General features: G+C 44.1%; 1 protein-coding gene across 1 annotated transcript in view; it reads left to right on the plus strand.

Annotated features, from left to right (window-relative positions):
• The window catches only part of MICOS10 (mitochondrial contact site and cristae organizing system subunit 10), a 221,003-nt gene that overhangs the window by 13,893 nt on the left and 184,350 nt on the right, over nucleotides 1-22,760 (plus strand). The gene's annotated exons all lie outside the window — the stretch shown is intronic.

Consider the following 22,760-nt stretch of genomic DNA (forward strand, 5'->3'; position numbering starts at 1 on the left):
AGCGAGTGAGGGGAAAAACAGAAAAGACAGAGAAAGGGAGGAAGCTCACCAAAAGGGTGAGAGTCGGTTAGAGGAAGGTAGAGAGGGAAGACAGGAAGGAGGGCGAGAGGGAAACCGAATGGGGGGGGGCAAGCACAGGAGAGGCAGAAAGATAGAGTAGAGTGAAGGAGTGTGGGAGACGGGGGCACAAGGTTGGAGGAATGAGAGCAGAAAGCCAGATAAAGATGGGGCGGAAGCTGACCGGGAGGAAGAAAGGGGTGGGGGCGCTGGAGGGGCAGAAGGACGGAAGAAACACAGGCGGAGAGAGAGACACTGTGAGAGAGACGATATGAGAGGAAGGAGGATAAAGGAGAGACAGGGAAAAGAGGTGGTAGGAAGACACACAACCTCTCCAAAATATGATCAAATATTTCCCTTAACAAAACGAGAAACCTAATGGCTTTGCTGAACTTGTTGAAGCAGATGACACAATAACCCCCACAACTTCACATACAATATGGCGTGTTTTGTAATGACTAAATCTGGAATGTAAACATGAAAATAAAAACGAATGAAATACATTAAAGGGAAAAACAGACAGGTCGTGTAAACATGCTGCCGCTGCCTCATTCAGGCAACATTTCAAAGAGCTGTAAAACGGTTCAACTATTGTAAGGGGTGTCGTTGGTGTAATGTATGCATTTGCATCAGAAGAGGGTTTTAACTTGTCACGCTACTAAAGTACAGTGCTATTGAATCAGCTGAATAGAGATTAAAATTGATAAGAGAGAGAGGAGCATTATAAGAGAATGAACTGAAGGGCACCTTGTAAAGACGAGCCAGCGAATAAACAGCAGCACGGGGAGGGGGGGGGGGGGCAGAGAAACGATGGGGTGAGAGAAGTAGAAAGGGAGAAAGGACAGTGAGGCGCATGGACTTGGAAGGAGGGTGGGCAAGTGAGGGGAAAAACAGAAAAGACAGAGAAAGGGAGGAAGCTCACCAAAAGGGTGAGAGTCGGTTAGAGGAAGGTAGAGAGGGAAGACAGACAGGAGGGCGAGAGAGTAAGAGAATGGGGGGGGAGAGGCAGAAAGATGGAGTACAGTGAAGGAGTGTGGGAGACAGGGGCACAAGGTTGGAGGAATGAGAACAGAGCCGGGAGAGATAAAGATGGGGAAGGGGTGTGGAGACTGACTGGGAAGAAGAAAGGGGTTGGGGTGCTGGAGGGGCAGAGAGACGGAAGAAAAACACAGTATCCATCTCGCGCGTGCGGCTGCTGAGAGGTGAAGTCTGACTGCAGACAGTGGTCGCTGGTGGAATGTAGTATCATGGTAAGGGAGATAACAATGTCTCATAGAAATGGGATGGTATTGGGAAGGGCCGCATAAAATAGCATGTGCATGAAGTCTCCCTACACGGTTCCAACCCCGCCATAAGGCACCCTTATGGCAAAAGAGCGCGGAGACTGCCCCCAGCAATGGGATTTTAACTCTCGTATGGTAGAATCTCTTATCCCCGCACGCCAGAATTCCAGTCTGTTTGAAGAATTCTTCCCCGCCCCCCCTCCCCTGCCGCCGCCAGTAGGATCCATACTCCTCAATTTATCTAGTCTCCAGAGTGGGATTGAGGGGTTTTGGAGGGTGCTCCTATTGAAATCAATGACTATTAAAAAGTTTTTTGACACAGTGAAAGTTTTTAGAGCAAGTGACAACCCCCCTGTTTGAAGAAGGTGAAGATGAGTTATGCATCCCTTGGTCCACTCTAAATATCGTTATTAAGAGAGATCCTACTATTGAACCCAGTGCATATGTTATAACTCGTACAAAGATATTAAGCAAGCCTTAATAAATGATTCCCTAGAATACGAAGCCTTTTTTATTAGAAACATGTCAAAAGCGCATCGCCATAGAAGAAACCTGCAAAGTGTAGCACGTCCCTGATAGTGGTCGGGATCCGAGGTATACGAAGTGTCCATACTTTTTTTTAGCCTCGCGCTGAAAGTTTAAACAAGCTGTAGCCCGGTAACTGACGAGGAGGGAGGGGGTAGTAGAAGGGAGGGGGTAGTGAGAGCAGGGGGTGGAGGAGCATAGAAGAAAAGAGAACAAGCTGTAGCCAGGTAACTGACGATGAGGGAGGGGGATAAGGGAGGGGGTAGTGAGAGCAGAGAGCATGCGCGCGCTGTAAGGGTTGTAAGGCTTAATGAGCCATGACAGAAAGCCAGATGGCGGCTCTGCGCGTGCTCGTGCGCTTAACCGCAAGCTTGAGGCCAGCAAAAGTGTTTGGTAGGACTTTGAAAAGCCCACTTACTAAATGTCTCGCAGTGCATCGCATGCGCTGGCTCAGGCGAGACCTGAAAAAGCATTTGCAATGCAATAGGTCTCGCATTTACGTGAGTTTAAGCTATTGGCATTGTAAAAAACCATGCCTTTTATTTATGTTTTTAAAACGGAAACAAAAATAAAAGGCATTGTCATTTACAATGTCAATAGCTCAAACTCACGTAAATGCGAGACCTATTGCACTTGGTCAATGTGTATCTAAATATATCTTTGTACGCAGTTTCGTAAATAAATTTCGACCAAAATAGGAGGAAAAATCGGGTCTTATCGGGATAAAAATGCCACCCGTACCAGTGATGTAGGAGGAATGAAAAGAAAAACTTGTCATCTTTGGTCTTTGTTTTATTTTTATTTGATTTCGGGAGGGCTGTCACTGGGAATACCCATTTCTCCGTACGGGGTTTCCTCCTGGGAGCACAATACGGTAATTTTGAGCTTCACTCTGGGAAATACCAATACTAGTTCCACGCAGCGCTACGAACAGCACATCTGAACTAGTAGCATGCGGTATACGATACCTATGTTTTATCAACCCAATCCTTCACTTCCTATCGGCAGGCATGCGCAGTACAGCGCTTTCTGTCTCGAACATGCACGGATAAATGGACACAACGTGAAGACGCAGCGTGAATGCGCTGCAACGCTAGGCAAGTGGGCGGGGCCTAAGAGAAACAGGGTGGACACCAACCCCGCTTCCAAAGATGCCGGACACAAAACCAACGACAATAGATCTCGCCAAGGCGAAGCAGCGCATGCTCTGCAACGCAGGAGAGACCTAAAAAGGGCCAGTTTTAAGTGGAAAAATGTGATGTGTCCACGTTGCATTTTGGGCCGTTTCCTGTTGTGGACACTAGGCCTACCCACGTAAGTGAGGTACCGTTTTAATCGGGAGACTAAGGGGAACACAGAATAGTAGAACAAGTGACATTACCATTTATCTTTCCATGCATTTCTGCCTTCCAAATGTAAGACCATGTGTATAACACAAGAAGTCATTTTGAACAATACCCTCTAATTCACATGCTAAAGTGGGTGTTCACAAATTCAGAGTGAGACCAATAACCACTGCTTCTAAACTCTGTATCTTGTTCCCATCTCAGAAATACATAGATTTCCTTGATACGAATTTCTCACTCTTTATATTTTACTTATGAATTGCTTTATACGAGTTCCACAATGGAAAAACCATTGCAAGGTGCAACTCCGTTATTGGCTCTGGGTACCTTGGGTTCTTGGTGAACCTACAAGCCTCACATATCCCCGCAACCAGAAGGGTTAGGCAAAAGTAACCGTATATAGCTTCCAAAAATCTACCATGGTTAGACGAAGATACAGGTGAAAATGTAGGCACAAATGGCTTTTTTTTTTTTTTTTTGCAACTAAATTTCAATATTTGTTTTATTTCAACTGTTCCTTTCTATAGTAGAACATAGCGGTCTCCAACCAGTAGCTTGTGAGCTACTGTAGCTCTCCAGCTACCTCTAAGTAGTTCACCTGTGTGCACCCCATCCTATTAAATTAGAAAGCTTTTGCTTGGTTTAATCAATATACATATAAAAAATTTGAGATTATACAACACTAATAATATTAGTAGCTCTCAATGCGTTTAATTGAACATACGTAGCTCTCGGTACAGAAAAGGTTGGCAACGCTGATTACACAAATGACCCCTTGCTGAATTCAGAATTTGTCTGCTTTTCAGAAATGTATAGCTTTCCGGGATCCATTATTGGTTTCACACCCATCTCCACCACTAACTGGAAGGAGGTTGAAAGCACATACAATAGGAAAAATAGGCTATGTCCCAGTAAAATGCCAAAACTGTGTTGAGAATTTTGGTTTTTTGACTGTCTGCCTGTTCCTGAAAGCTGGGAAGATGGTGATTTTAGTACCACCAACCCTTTTATACCATTTGCATGGAAAAAACTGACGCTTTCTGATAAAGCACTTTTTTCCCCAATTTTCCCAAAAGCCCCAAAATTTTGCTGTATTTTGCCTCATTTCTCCGTCTCCTCCAGGGGATTCCCCAAATCCTGGGTACCATTTAGAATCCTCAGGATGTTGGAAGAAAAGGGCACAAATTTTGTGTGGATAACTTATGCGGACAAAATGGTATGGGGCGCGAACTACCCCAAATAGCCAAAAAAGGACATGGCGGGGGGGGGGGGGGGGCGGAGGGGTGGGGGGTGGGGGTGGCGGCGGCGGTTGAAAGTCCTAGCAGCGAAGGGGTTAAAGCTGGAGGATTATTCAATTTCAGGGTTTTCAGTAGTTCCGTTTTTACTCCTAAGACCTCACTAACCACTAGTGAGTGTCCACAGTTTGGACAGGTAATGTAAATATCCCAAATGGAGTGCTTTGTGTGTCGCACACTACCTTGTATGCTTCCATTAACATGCTCCTTCTGAAATTTGAGTATGTCTTCCTTGCACATTGCACCCTGTGCTCATTTGCTGACTCTTTCACAGGAAAGATAGTGGAAGATTTTTTTCCCCATTTCCTTATCCGCATTTTTTATAACCGTTCAAACATGGACCCCCGTTACCCGCTGCACAACTATTTTAACATATTCTGTACGCGTCCAATACAAGCTGGATGGACACCCATAATCATGCCTTCGCATAGGCACTATAATTGAAAAATGAACAATGAGAAAAACAATGAAACGCCATCAGTGCAATTGAAATAATAAAGAAACATGACAGTAATCAGTAAAGCGCAATAGTCATGAGGCCCCCCCCACGTAGCATTAAACATGAACCACATATAACCTACATATTATCTTTAAACAAATGTCAACTGTATATGTTGGGCTGTCATCCTCATTTGCCCCCTCCACATTTGCCTCAAACTTTTGCAGGTAGATATGCCATGACGTGAGTCCCTTGTTTGGGCATTGGAGAGCACCGCCACCTCAGCCTTCGCCGAGCACAGCAAGGTGCGACGTCAAATAGAGGTATCCAGCGCAGCCAGTGATTTCCATGCCATGGCAATCTTGCTTTTGCACAGCACATAGGCCAAGTCACTAAATATGTGGAGATATTGGTCTCCTTTGGCTCGAGGGGAGATACCCAGGAGGCAGGACTCTGGATCATGAGAGCACAGTATCAACCAGGGCAGAGGTACTCCGTGTCACTTCCTCCCACACGTTGCACTCCTGCGGATAGATAGTGGAAGATGAGAAAATTCATGGTCTCCATTTCAAGAAATAAAGTATGCTGTATTGTTAATTGAAATGACAATGCTTTCTGTTTGCTGTACATCAAACATTTCTCTGACCCAGTGGAAAGAAGCAGAACAACAATACAAGGAAGTTGTCAGCAATCAAAGTTGAATCGGTAATAGACAATTCAAAATGTATCCAGAGTTGATGTGTACTGTAGAATGGGTATCCAGGATTGTAAACTTGGATGCAGTTTCCACACTTGGATTCTCATCCTCCAAGTTACCATGCAACTTTATCTTTAGGCATTGACTGTACTTAGTATTAATAGTAAAGCAGGACAATTGAAGACCATGCAGAAAATACAGATTGCCTCCTTTAATGATTGCCCACAAGGAATGCATTCTAAGTGGTTCATTGTCTAAAGAGTCTACTTGGATATTTACTGTAGGGATCCTTCTCATACCTGGCCCTCCAAAGTCCATCCGCCGTTGATTCCTAGCTTCCTTGATGGTGCACCATCTGTTTTTTGTTGTTTTTTTTTTTTCTTTTATTTCTTTTTAGTCAATTAGAGTGAACAGCCACTTCATGCTTCATCCATAAGGAACACGTTATGTACGTCATGACAAGCTTATACATCATTTACTGTACCGCAGTAGTAACCCATGCCCCATAAAATATGAATATCTTTGTACCATGTAGGAGGGGACGTCTTTACAAAATCCTTCTCTAATCACTATCCAAGATTCTTCGCGGAATGTGACCTGTTGCACCTCCGCCTCAGTAGAATATATTCGAGTTGATACATTCCCCTTAATTATCCTTTACTGAACAGTTGTAGAAAATAGGGCATCTGCGCCATCAGTAAATGTCCTATCTTTAAGGTGAGCTTCCTGCTTGTCAAATCGGGTCTTAACTCAAGTACTGCCTGAGGGGCTCCATGTACCTCAAAGGCACAAATTAATTGGAGGCAGTGAGGTGTCTGACGTATTATTGCAATATGCCAGATCAAATCTAACCAAGGCCCAAACGTACAAACTGAGGATGTGACATCTCGGACGTATCGGAGGAATGCTACCAGTAAAAACAACTCCACCCTCTCCCCAGCCGTCCATGTTAGTTCCCTACAAATCGCTTACCAGGGTTCATTGCTAGGCCAGATGGAGGAAATTGCATCCCAGTGATGACATCTTCTACATATTCGATCCTCTGCTTGGCCCAAAGCTTAAAAAAATTATGGGGTAGGGTATGTCACTTGCAGAAATGTGAAGTGAATCAGTCTGTATGCTGTTTAGGGATACAAACCTTCTTTGCACAGCAGAAAGATCATTGATACCCGTAAGTTTAAAAAAAAAAACGAAACGGGTCCCTATCCCAGCACTGTCTGTCGCATCTGTGCCACTGGACTTGCATTAGCTTTGGTTGTGAATATTCTTGATACCATATGCCCAGATTTTGAAGTTGAAATCCTCTTAGAGAGCACTATTGTGAATTGGGCAGTAATGTGAAAGATAAGTGGCCTGGATTGCATATCAAAATCTGAAGTGAAGAAAGGCATGTAGTGAGGACTCCTCTTTTCCCTCTTAGTTTCTGCAAAGGTATAAACTTGCCCTCTGGGAACATGTTGCACATTCATCTTGGTCCCATACTCAACTGCAACCAGGCCCATGGCTTGCCACCACCTCATTCTAGGACTGCAGTATAAATGCATGGCTTTTCCCTAGGCTCCAGTCATTTCAGTGGATTTTGTTCTCTAAATAATCCTTGCCCCATAGAGGGCAATACTGTCAGTAGCCGTGTGTACGGTCCTCATTTCAACATTTCTGACTGGCGCGGTATGTTTTCCTGTGTATGAACTTTGTGTCACAAGTCCTTGGTAGGTACTTTACATGTCTTTTGGACAAGTTGATCACTAGCTCAGATCTCGGCTCTCATAGCGGCTGAGTTCACCAGAAATGGGGCACTTCTCAACATGGGATTGTACCGTCCTGATGTCCAGACCTTGATGTGACAAAAGGTTGCTGTCAGTCGAATGATGGTGCCTACTTGTCATGCATGTGAAATATTTGCAGATTTTCACAAATGGGACCTCTATTCCCCTGGTGCAAGGGTTATGTGTTATGATCTACCTAGTCTCAAGTAAGTTGGTTGCCATATTTGATGGTACATGCCTTTGGGTAGCTGGCTTCCTTTCCCCCTTTCACTGCCTATTCCTCTAGCAGAGGCCATTGTACCCTGGTTGTGATGTGGTTTCTGTCAACAAAACCATCAGTGGTCAGGTCAACGCATGGCCGTTGGCTTCTGCTGGTGAACGGACTGGATGTGGTGATTACCCATCCACACCCATTATGATTAGCTCTAGTAAAGCGGGCTGCTGACGTTTAGCTCGAAGAACAATTTTCCTGTTTAAGGACTGAATTATACCACCAGATGATTTGTATCTTGTTAAAGACCTACTGTTTTCAAATCTAATTCCTCGTGCCAACTGCTACCCCAGCACCAAGGGACATCATGCATGGAGTGCACCATATAGGTGACCTGCTTACTTAGACTCTCTCAGGGTAAGCAGGGCCCATACCAGAAGCTAGCATTATTTTTCAATAGCTGCGTATTCTGGCTCGCTTTCACGTGTTTGACTCATCTATGAAATGCACTGTCCTTTCTTGTGTTCGGTGCTCAGTACAGCCATAACTCTCTAATTCGAGGTATCCGTCTCCTCATTGTAAGAGCGTCTTGTAAAGGGCAGCCATAGCTGATTTGAATGGATTGGAGACTCATAACTTATCACAAGCTTCATGATTTGGGTTATTTTTGGGTCTGTCAAGCAAGCCCAGTGTTTTTGTTTAGCTTCTGCATATAAGAGCATCATAGCCAAGAAATTGAAGAAGCTGCTGCATTTCATGGTTTCTCTTCAAAGATTCTTTTTGTATGTAAAAAATCTTTTCTCCGTTTCACATTTCTTTCAAAACCATGTTGGTTTAATACTGACCTTGGTGCTGAGTCTGTACTGACACACAAACTCTGAAACTGATTGGAGAAAAGCCACTTAGCTCATTTGTGGTCTAGAAAAATATTTAGTTCTGTCAGTGTATCAAATTTATGTAAAATGAAACATTTTATGAAATTGTTAAAATAATTTGAGAACGAAGTTAGTATTAAAGGTTTTAACTGCTAAGGTGTTAAACTCCTCAAAGCAACGCTTTTCCTGACGTTTGTTCTTACCATGGTAAAGTGTGTAAGACACTTCGGTTGGCATGCAATTATCAAGTGACTAAATACATTTAAAAAACATACTGAGAACAATTTTTATGATCTATATGTATGTCAAAGGCAGTGATTGGGTTAAAATAACGGTCTATTGGTGTAAATGTTTGAAGGCTGAATGCCTTTCTATAAAATTGTATATTTTGTATTTGTGCAAAAACAGTCCGTTCCATTAAGAACAATGTACTTCTTGATTCAGTAATCATCCTGCTTTGATGAAAAACCTCATAAAATTATATAGAGTAGATTTGCCCTTTTTATGTAGCGCGCCTTCACAGTGAGGAATTCTGGTATTTTACATGTTACCAAGAAATATAATAGCATGAAACAAAGGAGGCTACAGTGGGGTGAAAAACTGGTTTGAAACCAATAAGAAATTGGATGTAGGAAGCAGTCTAGCTGAGATCCAGATCAGAGCATGCAGGAAAAAGCAGATAATGTGTTTTAATTGTTTCCTTAATGTCAAGGGGAGGGCAATGAAGTTCGGATCCCTACTGAGGGGGAGGTTTGAAAAAGCTGAAACGGCGGCAGGGAAAGTGTGGCTGAGAGTTTGGTGGAGTCTGAGCTTTGAGCTTTCAAGGTCTAGCATGGTTAGATTCCTACAATCTTTTTGACAGCCAGAGATGGTGAGTAGGCTGCACATTTGATACATTGCCCTCTTTTTAATGCAATAATCGAAACAAATAAAATGTAAGTAAAATTATTCCAATTGTTAGAGGCCCCGTCCGGCTTTCCGCTGCACATACATTTTAAAATGTAATTAATACGTGAATATTCACCAGATGGTAATTTTATACTGGTGTAACAAATTATTACCCTTTTCATAAGATCTTTATCTGGTTAAACCTGCACCATTGACTTTCTTAGCAAATAAGATAGTAACCCTTACTTGTCTGTGTTGCAAGCCAGTTCGTGGTGTTCTCAAATCCCCATTTAATCCTTGCTGAATGAATCTGGGCAATCCGTTTCTGCCTAATTTGCTTATTGATCAGACATAGGAAGTTGGACATAATCTCTGTAAATTTTCTGCATACCTGGCACTAATTGAATGGTATCAAGTCATACAGGCTTTTAGCCCTGTATGGGGAGTGAGGGAATATCACATCTACATTTTACATATGTGTGTTAAATTAGGTGTTGCCATGCTCCAGTATGGTTCGAAGCTTGACGATTTGCTTTTTAATATTCAGTGGCTAAGCAAAGGTTTCCTTCCTACATCCATGTCCTGAAAGCCACTTTAAAAGAAGGAATTACTGAGTTAGTTATGGACTTAGGCTATTTTGAATCCTCTCCCCTTCCTCATGAAGGAAGAGTAGTTTTTTAATGTAACAAGTCAATTCAGGGTGGTACCTGTTGGCTTTTTAATGTCATCCTATGTGGTTCTTTAATGTTCTCCATATGCGTCTGAATCTGCTGTTCTGTGTATGTTGTCCAAAAACCTGCCTGAGTTACAATTCTATTAATAATTCTTCAGCGAATATGGAGAGTGTTGCCACTAGAAGGTTTTTTTAGACTTATAAAGAATTTGCATTCTGCAGGTCTCCGGCAATTGGAGCTAAAGTAACCCCAAATTTATGTACCATATGAAGCAGCTGCGATTGATTTGACGGAATAAACCTTAATTGAGTTTAATAAGATTACCACCAAATTTCCTGTTCACTCATAAAACAGCCGCAATATTGCTGATCTGTCTTTAGAGCTTCGCTTCATCAGTTGGGTCCAACCTGAGTTAGAAGCAAATCTAACTCTAAGATAGTCGAGCCATGTCCTGTGCTTGACTTGTTATCCTAACTGAAGTTCTTAGAAGATGTTGTACCTTTTGGTTAGTGCAGTATTTATAATCGGATTTTTTATGTAGTCGTATAATTCAAACACTATTAACAGTTTAGTGCACAAACGTATATAGGAGCCAGCAGTATATACAGCCTTTTCTACTAACAATGTCAGGGTGGTCCAGACTCCAATTACACAGTATTCCTGAATTGCTAACATTGCTGCATTCAGGCTATAAAAAGGAGAGGTTAAACAATGCGTGGCCAGTACACAGCCCTTTCTTACTGCTTTAGAGATTGAAATGGTGCCCACATTTAACCCTTTTTGCAAAATGACCTTGTGGGATGTTCAGCATGTTGAATAATCTTCTGTTCGGAATTGCTCTGTCCAATTTTAGATCTGTGTATTCCTCTGGGATCTGTACACTTATTGTGTGCAGCACCATTTTGTGTTATTTAAAAACTTAATTTTTACTGTTACGTTCATCGTGTATCATCATAAACTGCATTATTTACAACAGAGATTAATCTTCAGTTAGTGACACAAAATGCTTGCCATGTAAGAAAACTCAGTATGATACTAATTCAGACTTAATAGGTATTCTGCCAGTGAGTGGTTATTGCGGTGCCCTTTATTAGAGATCCCCTGGTCACTATCCAATTACCTATCCACTGTGATCCATCATGATCTGTGTAGCCAGCTTTATAAAATACTGTCATGTACTTTACTTCGTCTATCTTATGACATTTAGCGCACCTTAATGGCTTACAAGATTTTAGATTTATGCATCTTGATCTGGTGATGCTAAATACTCTCTCAATGGGAACCATATTTCTAGAGGGTGGGCTGTTGGGGTAACAGTGTAGAGTATTTATCAGCAGTATTGTTGCAATGTATCTTGTCTATTATCCACACATTTATAATACATTTTGCTGTTTGTAGCATCTATAGCCTAGTTTAATCCTCCTAGCAAGCAGACTACCAGGTGTATAATAAACTCTTTTAAAAACTTTAAAATGGAGAAGTCTTTGTTTGCTGTTTAGAGAAATATTTGTCTGGGTGCATTACTTCCATTGGTAGTTTGTGATGGGCTGACCTAAGCCTTTCCCTAAAGCGCCGCACATTAGCACGTTTAACACCTATGGGTCTCATACTCGCTTCTGTGTATATTAATGCAATAACTCGTGAATTTAAAGCATCAACGATGTTCTTGAGTACAAGTTGGTGTATTCAGCATTTTAGAATACCTCTTAACTTAGTGTGGATTCTATACTAGAGGCAAATATGAAGTGGACTCCTCCCTTTTGTGTTACTGTAGCCTATTCAATCTACTATCTAGGAATAAGTCTCAAAGTTTTGTTAATACCGATTTTCTCAGTGGTACTTCAGCTTTTGGTTCAAATGCCAAAGTATTCATGGATTGGAGAATATTGGATGTTCTGTCAACCCCTTCGCTGTTAGGCCCCCGCCCACCTGTGCTAAACCTTTTTTGGCTATTTGGGGGTAGTTCGCGCTTGGGCCCCTGTAACTTTTTGACCACATAAGGTATCCACACCAAATTTGCGCCCTTTTCTTCCAACATCATGGGGATTCTAAAGGTACCCAGGGTTTGTGGATTCCCCTGGAGGGGACCCAGAAAGTAGCCAAATTACAGCTAATTATTATTTTTTTTTTTTAAATTGGGGGAGGCGGGGAAAGTGGTGCAAATGAAAGTGTCTGTTTTTGTCCCTGCAAGTGGTATCAACAAAGGGTCTGTGGGACTGAAATCACCATTTCACAGCTTTTAGGGACTGACAGACTTTTGTCAGAAAACCAACATTTTTTACACCGTTTTGGCATTTTACTGGGACATAGCCTATTTTTGCGCTTTCAACCTTCTTCCAGTTAATGGTAGAAATGGGTATGAAAGCAATAATGGATCCTGGAAAGTTATACATTTTAGAAAAGTAGACAAAATTCAGAAAGAGGTCATTTGTGTAGATCCGTCAAGTTTTCTTTATAGAAACTAACAGTTGAATATAGGAAAAATTGAAAAAACAGCCATTTGTGCCAACGTTTTCACCTGTAACTTCTAATTATGAGAGCTGTTTGAAAGCAATATACTGTTACATCCGCTGGACCTTTCTGGCTGTGGGGATATATAGGACTTGTAGGTTCACCAAGAACCAGACGAACCCAGAGCCAATAACTGAGCAGCGTCTTGCAATGCTTTGTATTATGTACCGGGTATATAGCAATTAATTTGGGAAAATATATTCATGGAAAAATCTGTATGAAAGACACCTATGTATTTCTGAAATTGGAACAAAATATAGAGTTTAGAAACAGTAGATATTTGCACACTTCCGAAATTTTGAGTACCCATACTAGCATGAGAATTATAGGACCTCTTTCAAAGTGACTTCTTTTTTACACCTTGTCTTTCATTTGGAAGGCAGAAATGCATTGAAAGTCGATAGGTAATAACAGTTGCTCTACAATTCTGTGTTACCCTACGTTTCCCAATAAAAATGGTACCTCACTTGTGTGGGTAGGCCTAGTGCCCGCGACGGGAAACTGCTCAAAATGCAACGTGGACACACTTTATTTTTATGGTGAAAACGGACTCTTTGTTTGCAAAGTGCCTAGCTGTAGATATTGAACCCTAGCTCTGCCGGCACCTAGGGAAACCTTGAAAACCTATACATTGTTTAAAACTAGACACCCAGGGGAATCCAGGATAAAGTGACTTGTCTGGCTCTCACCAGGTTCTGTTACCCAGAACCCCTTGCAAACCTCAATTTGTAAAAAAAAAAAAAAAAAAAAAAAATGACCTCACATTTCTGTGGTGGAAAGTTCTGGAATCCGCGTGGATCCACAAAATTCGACCCACCGTGCATTCCCCAAAGTCTACCGATAAAAATGGTACCTCACTTGTGTGGGTAGGCCTAGTGCCCGCGACAGGAAACGGCCCAAAACCTATTGAGGCAACATCAAAATAACCTATCACAAAACATCCTGGTTTTGCAACGGGGGTTCCATGGGTTTTTGTCCCTGGGCTTGGCGGCCATCTAGGGAAACTTATCAAACCCACACATTTCTGAAAACTAGAGACCTGGGGAGTCCAGCAAGGTATGGCTTGCGTGGGTCCCCCCCAACATTTCCCTACCCAGAATCCCCTGCAAACTTCAAATTATGTTGAAGAAATCTGTTTTTTCCTCACATTTCTCTGTGGGAAAGTTGTGGGATCACTGGGCTGACACACATTTCCCACCACCCACCGTTCCCCCAGGTTTCCCGATAAAAATGATACCTCACTTGCGAGGGTGTCCAATGCAGAATTGGCTATAAACTTAGTTTTAAAAACATTTAGCGCTTAGAATTCTAGGAGCTATACCCTTAATCCCTATGTTTTGGGCTCTTCCCAGTCACAGGCCCTTGCCCCACTAACACAAGTGAGGTATCATTTTACTCTGGAGACTGAGGGGAACACTGTGGGATAGGACATTTGTGCCGGCACGGTGATTCTACCCAAAAATATGTAGAAAATGTGGGGTTTTTTCAAGCTACATTTGAGGTTTGCAGGGCATTCTGGGTAGGAAAATGTTGGGGATCCACGCAAGCCATACCTCGCTGGACTCCCCCGGGTGTCTAGTTTTCAGAAATGTGCGGGTTTGGTAGTTTTCCAAGATGGCTGCTGAGCCCGGGGCCAAAAACCCAGGTGACCCCCCCCAACCCCCTTTCAAAACCAGGTTGTTTTGTGATAGGTAATTTTGATGTCTCCTCAATAGGTTTTGGGCCCTTGCCTGTTGCGGGTACTTGAGCCACCCACGAGAGTGAGGTACCATTTTTATCGAGAGACCCGGGGGAACGCTGGGTGGTAGGACATTTGTGGATCCACGTAGATTCCAGAACTTTTCCACAGATTTCTTTCAGCTAAATTTGAGGCTTGCAGGGGATTCTGGGTAGGAAAATGTTGGGGGATCCAAGCAAGCCATACCTCCCTGGTCTCCCCTGGGTCTCTAGTTTTTAGAAATGTGTGGGTTTGGTAGGTTTCCCTAGATGGCTGCTGACCCCGGGACCAAAAACACAGATTCCCCCTATGTATCTGAAAATGGGGTCACATGAGTTTTTGGTCCCGGGTTTGGTGGCCATCTAGCGAAACCTACCAAACCCACACATTTCGGAAAACTAGAGACCCGGGGGAGTCCAGGAAGGTATGGCTTGCGTGGATACCCCAACGTTTTCCTACCCAGAATGCCCTGCAAACCTCAAATTTAGCTGAAAGCCACATTTTCCACATATTTTTGGGTGGAATCACCGTGTTGGCAATAATGTCCTACCCCACAGCGTTCCCCCTCAGTCTCCCGAGTAAAATGATAACTCACTTGTGTGGGTGGGGCAAGGGCCTGTAACTGAGAAGAGCCCAAAACATAGGCAATAAGCGTATAGCACCAATAATTCTAAGCACTACATTTTTTTTAAAATACATTTTTAGCCAATTCTGCATTTGACACCCACACAACTGAGTTAGCATTTTACTCGGGACATTAAGGAGAATGCTGTGGGGTAGTGTGGGAGGGCGGGTCGGATATACAGACGCGGAGTCTGAATATATTTTCCAAATGCGAATGTTTTATTGTCAGGTAGGTCACTCTTTACTGTGGCGGTTGGGAAGGTATCGGGTCCTATCTGCGAAGAGGTACTGGGATGACGCTGGTCGTCGTCTTCTTCCTCGGAGCTGGACCTCAAGGGCGTCTGCCTTGCTTCTTCGGCTGTGGTTGGTTCTTCCCGAAGGCTCATGTAAAGAAGAAACAGTGGGCCGTCAGTGTCAGGGTCATTCAATTAGGAATAGGTATTATTCCACCCGTCACCTCACCTGTGTTTCTTAGTCGGGTTGTCCTTGCTACCTGGAACAGCATTCCTCAGTTATATCGTGGAGGATAGGATCAGAAAGTAAGGGGTTTGAGAACCTCCTGGTTGTCTAATGAATAACCGTGATGAACTAAAACACAAGGGGGGGGGGGGGAAAGGTGTCAAGATATTTACACGGGTTGAGGGTTTCCCCGAGGTTTAGGGCTGCCGGACACGCACTCTGTGCTCAGGATAACCAGTGAGGGTGTATAGGACAAAACGGTGCGCGGAAGAATAAACTAATAGTGCCCTGGGTTCCGCCCCTACCCGATTCCACCCTCCCTCTGCTCAGTTTCCTCCCTCTCTTGCCCTGTTCCCTGTCGGTCTTTCCCCTGGAGTTTTGTCACTCACCGGCCTCACCGGCCTCACCGCAACTCTCCGGAGTTGCGGCCGCTCCACAGCCTCCTCCGGGGGACACCATCAGTCTTCGCTCCAGAACTCCTCCGGATCCTCTGGTTCGGTCTCGCTCTCGTTCCCGACCTGGTCCGGTTCGCTGTCGTTCCGCTCCGCTCCTGTCGTCCTTCGGCTTACTCCTCCTGCTCCTCTCCCAGAGATCACTTCCTGGGCCAGGTCTCCTTTGAATGGTGGAGACGGATCGCTTCCGGGGTTAGCCCCTCCCTCTTCCGGCGTCTGGCCTGTCTGTGGGGAGAGAGGAGAGGGGGGTGTGGTAGACGGATGTGTCGGAGCTGCGCCCCTAGATCTCCACTGTCCATCCGGCGCTCGCACTCCCCGTATTACAGGTGAGAAAGGGGCCGGACATCGTGGCCCCTGCCCCACCCCCTCACAGGTAGGATATTTGTGCCAGCACGGTGATTCCACACAAATATGTGGAAGATGTGGGGTTTTTCCAGCTAAATTTTAGGTTTGCTGGGGATTCTGGATAGGGAAACGTTGGGTGATCCACGCAAGCCATACCTCATTGGACTCCCCAGGGTGTCTAGTTTTCAGAAATGTGTGGGTTTGGTAGGTTTCTCTAGATGGCCGCCGAGCCCGAGGCCAAAACCTCATGGGACCACCCCTTGCAAAACCAGGTTGTTTTGTGATAGGTAATTTTTATGTCGCCTCAATAGGTTTTGGGCCCTTGCCTGTCGCGGGTACTTGACCCGTGCGAGTGAGGTACCATTTTTATCGGGAGACCTGGGGGAACGCTGGGTGCTAGGACATTTGTGGATCCACACAGATTCCAGTTGTTTCAACCACAGAAATGTGAGAAACGTTTTTTTTTAATTTTTTATTAAGTTTGAGGTTTACAAGAGATTCTGGGTAACAGAACCTGGTGAGAGCCAGACAAGTCACCCTATCCTGGATTCCCCTTGGTGTCTTGTTTAAAAAAAAATAAATAAAAAAAAATGTATAGGTTTGCTTGGTTTCCCTAGGTGCCGGCAGAGCTAGGGTTCAAAATCTACAGCTAGGCACTTTGGGGGGGAAAAAAAAGGGGCAGTTTTCACTGTGAAAACGTGGTGTCCACCTTTCGTTTTGGGCAGTTTCCGGTCGCGGGCCCTAAGCCTACCCACACAAGTGAGGTACCATTTTTCTCGGAAGACTTTGGGGAGTGTGGGGTGGGAGAATTTTGTGGATCCACGCAGATACCAGAACTTTCCACCACAAAAATGTGAGGAAAATGTGTTTTATTTTTTACAAAGTTTGAGGTTTGAAAGGGATTCTGGGTAACAGAACCTGGTGATTATAGGTTTGCTGGGTTTCTCTATGTGCTGGCTGCGCTAGGGCCCAAAATCCACAGCTAGGCATATTGCTAAAAACAAGTCTGTGCCTAGTGGGCTTTCTGCTGCCCTGTGGGCGGGAATCGGGAGGGTTTGCCCCCATATGCCTCCAAGGGGGGCAGAAAAGCTGTGGCTATTTTTTGAGAGGGGGATGGGGGCATTGGTATGCCCATTCTGGGCAGCCCCCACACCCACGCATAAAAAAAGTGAGCGTAATCGCTGGCGCCTAGTGGGCTTTCTGCCCCCCCCCCCCCCCCCGGGGGCATGTCAGGGGCCACTGCCCCCATATGCCCCTGGGGGGAGCAGAAAGACTGACATTTTTGGAAGGAGATGTGGGCATTGGCATGCACATTCTGGGCTGACCTCACCCCTGAATTTAACAAATTATTTCCTGAGGCCTAGTGAGAGGGCCAGATAAGGGGCTATTAAGGGGCTATTGCCCTAATATGCCTCTGGGGAGAGACAGAAAGATTGTGGTAATTCTGGGCAGCCCCCACCCCTACATCCTAAATAAAATAATAATAATAATCCCTGGTGCCTAGTGGGCAGATCCGTGGCTACTGCCCTTAGGAGGTGGGCATTGGCCTGCCCATCTTGGTCAGCCCCCACCCCTACATCAATGGAAAAAAAAATCCCAGGTTTATAATGGGCAAATTGAGGGCTTCTGGCCACCGCGGAGGGGGGGCAGAAAAACTGGAATTTCACTGGGGTTGGGGGCATTGCCATGCCTATTTTGGGCAGCCTCCACCCCAACATAAATACATTTTAAAAAATGGTTTCTAGTGGGCTTTCTGCCCCCCTGTCTGCCCCCTGGATGGGCAGAAAGACTGCTATGCCCAAACAAATATGGGGGGGGGGGGAGCAAAGGCCCTTGCCCAAGGGGTTCGCTCCCCCCTCCCTGGTGCTAGTGGGTGGATCCCTGCTTGGAGATTGCCCTCCTGGGGTGATCCCCAACCAGGGATCCACTAGGGAAGGGTACCATTGGAAAGGGGAGATTCTTGCCTTTCCAACGATACCTCTCCCTTCTGTTTCTGTGCTTGGGGGGCTGAGATAGCCCCACAAGCACCGAAACTGAGAAACAAACTAAATTTCAGTTTCGTTTTCGTTGCAATGATGATTACGTGCGATCGTCATTGCAACGAAATGCAAAAATAGGCCTGCCCAGGCAAAAGAAGAATGGTTCAGTCATGAGCACAGGACCACTGGTGCTCATGACGGAACCATTCTGTCATGAGCACCCAAAGGGTTGTGTAAAGTATGGGTATGCTCAGAAAATCCTCTTTTAGAAACTTCACAGGTTCAGCAGTTAAAGCTCCAAGCTTAGTTCCAATTTTGCCGATAGTGTCATTAGCCTTAAGAATATGTTCCTTGATATGGAAATGCCCCTTGGCTTCCTTAAGTGGATAGAACATCTGCCTGCCGTTCTCCTTAATGGGTCCCATTCTTCCCCGTTTGCAATCACAAGGGGAACGAGGCAAGGCTGCCTGTTACCTCCAATATTATTCGCTCTAGCAATTGAACCGCTTGCGTGAAAATTGAAACAGCACGATAAAGAGCGGGCATTAGCATATCCCACCTGACGCATCTAGGCCTGGGTGGTCAACTTCACTCCGTTTGCAGAGTTTTCCTCGATTTGCGATTGCAAACGGTAAGTTCGCGAGCTGCCGCTCTGGTAGAATTTCCACCCGAGCGACAGGATTACCAGCACAAACTGCAGTTCGGACTGCACTCTGCCACTCGTGGAAACTTCGCAGAGTTTTTTTGTAACTTCGCGGAGTTCCGAGTAGCAACACTCTGCGAATTACGCCCAGGCCTGATCCTCATATCACTATACGCGGTTGCTTTAACCTTGTATGTTAAAGATGCACAAGAAAATTTAAATTCATTGTTAAGAGAAATTACTAAATTCGGGGATTATTCAGGTATAAATATTAATTGGAGAAAATCAAACCTATTCCCCCTCACCAATAAGGTCACACCCTATGCTCTGGGCTACCCCCTGGAATGGAATGAGACGGAAGTCAAATACCTAGGGGTTTAGATAGAAGCGAACTGATGCGCACAAACCATGGTAAGACCCTAGACACCCTAACAGATTCTATAACTCGCTGAATAGCAATGCCACTGTCAATGGCAGGGAGGATATCCCTACTGACAAGCATTTGCAATGAAATAGGTCTTACATTAATAAAGTTTGAGATATTGTAATTGCTAATAATAATGCAACACCAATAACAATAGCAATTGTATTGCAATTTTGCATGCGCGCTGCTACAGGCCTGACCTAAAAATTAGCTGAAACACTGCAAAAAAAACCGAGAAGCCGACCCATCTACGGTATCATGCACCAATACCGCATAGAGGAAAATAGCTGCCAGACTAGATATGCAGATGCTATCCTCTCCTCCCTTGCCTATAGAGTACCACCTAGACCTACAGGTCACTTACCCTGGGCTATGTAGACAAGTGTTAGATAGAGTCCAGATAAAGACATGGGGGGGGGGGGGGGGGGGGGGGTTTGGATTTCTTTGTAGTTGGGTGTTTTTAAACGGAAAGTTCTTCCGTGACTATAACCTCACGGCGATGGAGTTATTTATGTTCATAAGACTTAGACAAAGTGTTCGGGCTATCACCCCAGATTTCCCACAGGAGCCTCACTCTTCCCATCACTACATGATATACTACAACCCCGACATGTGACCTCGTGTATATACCACAATATACAAAAAGCAATCCAAATACCCCAGCTGTCATCGCGAACAGCATGGGAGGAGAAACTGGGCACGGCAATATCGGGCAAACAATGGGGAATATTGCTGCAAACAGGTAGGGTACATCTCAGCCAACAGTAGGATGAGAATGATGCATTATAAAATCCTACATCGCCTGTATTATACACCGGCCAGACTATACAAGCTCCACCTAAGCGATAACGACGGGTGTGTGCGGTGTGAACGGGAGGGGGCAGGTTTATTACACCTAGTATGGGAGTGCCCTGCCATCTATGATTATTGGCAACAGGTGTTCGCAGCAATGGTACAGATTGTGGGTTTCCCACTCCGGACTACCCCGATTACAGCCATATTGGGATATAATGAAGAAATCGAAACCGTACACTTAGCACTGGGATTTCCGATAGCAAAACGCAAAGTTGCTTGTAAATGAGGGAGAGGCAGGGCCCCTAAATTCAAAGATTTGCCCCAAGATATGATAACATGGCAGGAGCATGCACTTACCTATGCAGAATTACTCCCACCACGTCTAGGCCAAAAGATATATGGGACCCCCTGAAGACTTGACTCCTGTCTACTGCAGACACCACACCAGCCACTTCGGAGGGGCGGGACGTTACCGGACATTGAGGAAGTAGAGCTAAAGGAGTAACTGTTTTGTACAGAGTTAAATGGAGGCAAATGTGAGGTTGCCGAACTCAGCTAGCCAATACCTTATATAGAATCACTAGGATGTAAAACGCTCTAAATATGAACAAAAACCAATGTACAGACAAATCGGGATGGGATTAACATGTAATGTTTACCACTAGTGCAAGATGCAACACTACAATGTAGGCATGTACTGAATGCACGGTCTAATACTACGACTGTTGTATTTATTTTCTTTCTTGTATTGATTATTTGAAAATGTTTAATAAAAACAAATAAAAAATAAAAAAAAGAATTTGTGGCTTGAACACTGGCCATCTCTGGGTCAAGTTTCTTATACAGAATATGAAGCGGCTTTTCTTGCCTGGTCCATAACGTAGCCATAACTCTGGCAATCCGTGACTTATGAACATTGCAACAAATCTAAGTAGCACAATAATATATCTTGCTGGATATGAGTTTACCTTAAATGAAAATTCAAGAGACGTTTGGCAAAACAGGAACAATTTGGTTTAACTAAACTCTGCAGTTGGGATAGCCTGGACAAAATGCGTCTTTTCAAAATCTCTCGATGTACAAAGTTTTATCTGTCCATTTATACAGTTCATGCGGTACAATGAAATACTTTGCTTCATTCCAAAAAAGCATCTCAGTTGTAAATCAACTAACACCAGCATCTGATAAGGGGACAGATGGCTCTCGACCTCTGGGAAAGCTAGTGTGGCCCAGTTTGTATGTGTCCAGATACCATGAGGAGCGCGTGATCGCTACGTCTGGTGTGCCTGTCGCGTCCTGATTGGTGGAGTGTGCCGATCTACATGTGGTATCTAGCTTTGTGGTATTTCTGGGGAACACAAGCCTTTGGGTTTAATGCAACTATCTTTCTGTGCAATCGATCGAGGTTTTCCCGGAGTGCTGCTTTCTTTGGTTTGTGGGGGACCCACCTATGACCCGTTACGCGATAGGCAAGGGCATGGTTTGCAAGACCTGCTTGGTCTCGTATGTCTGACTCTCGGTTGATGGAGATGTCACCTTGGCTAAATCCAACAATGATGTGAGTTCATCGGAACGCCTAAAAATAATATTGTAGCCACTGGTATCATTTTTTTTTATTTTACATTATCATCCACTGGTATTAACAAGATTGTTTGCTCTGAACGCATGTTGACATTGTTATTATTTGCAACAATAATATCGTATGAGCATGGAGCACGGAATACATTGGTATAATTATTGCTGAGGTTGGCGCTGCTGTGCGGAAACAAGTTTCGGGGTACATTGAAATTGCATTGACAGGCAGTGTGCGGGTACAAGTGGTGGCATACTTTCATATTGCATTTACTGATATTGCCATTGTCAGACCTGCACATATCATGACATTTATTGATCGTATTCACACATGCCATTTGACAGTACAATGACTCGATTGGAACCATTTTGAATGTCCCACTCGACATGTGGCACAACACGAAGGACCGCTTCCTCCAATTTGCTGTTAAGTTCTTGAACAATATGGCCCATAACTTTTAAATATATCTCTGCAGGCATCAATTCCTTATTAACAATCATTCCGTTTGCAATAATTGTAAATTCAGTGTTCACAGAAGCATCAGCAATGTTTTGGTGAGTTGACATCTCCAAGTTCATCTTATTTGATGTTGACTACCAGAATTTTATCATGTTGCACAGGTATAGGTGCGGAATAGTTGATGCAGGCAAGGTCAATTGTTCCACTTGTAAACTTTCGTCGGATTCCCTCATATTCTTTGGCAGATAGTTCAAGATAACCGTCAAAGACCATGTGCAGTTCTTGCAACTGACTTTAATGTCTGTAGAACAGTCTGAACGACCGCTCAAGTTTTGCATGGATGAAATCTTGACCATTTTCAATTGTGACATATAGTCCACAACAACCGCAGTTTCCAATGTGGACATCTTTTCGAATTTAAATTCTTCAGGTGAAAGTGTTTTTTTTTTGGAGTCCTTTTACAAGTTTGTGCTTCACTGGTTTGAGTGCAGCATCTCCATCAAATGTGTTTATTCGAAGATCATGCAACAAAATGTTCTTTATAAATTCATCCCTTTCTTTTGCTACTTCTCTGTGTGCTTGCAAAATTTGTTGTTTTGTAGTGGCTGGTTGGATGAAACTCTTACTATGGCAATTAAAGCCTGCAAGTTTAGCTTTAGTGAAATGTCAAACAGCTTTTCCTCCTTTAAATATATATTTCTCCTGCTGCAGTTGTGCGTATTG

Source organism: Triturus cristatus, chromosome 1_2 (genome assembly GCF_964204655.1).
Source record: "Triturus cristatus chromosome 1_2, aTriCri1.1, whole genome shotgun sequence".
Classification (NCBI taxonomy): Eukaryota; Metazoa; Chordata; class Amphibia; order Caudata; family Salamandridae; genus Triturus; species Triturus cristatus.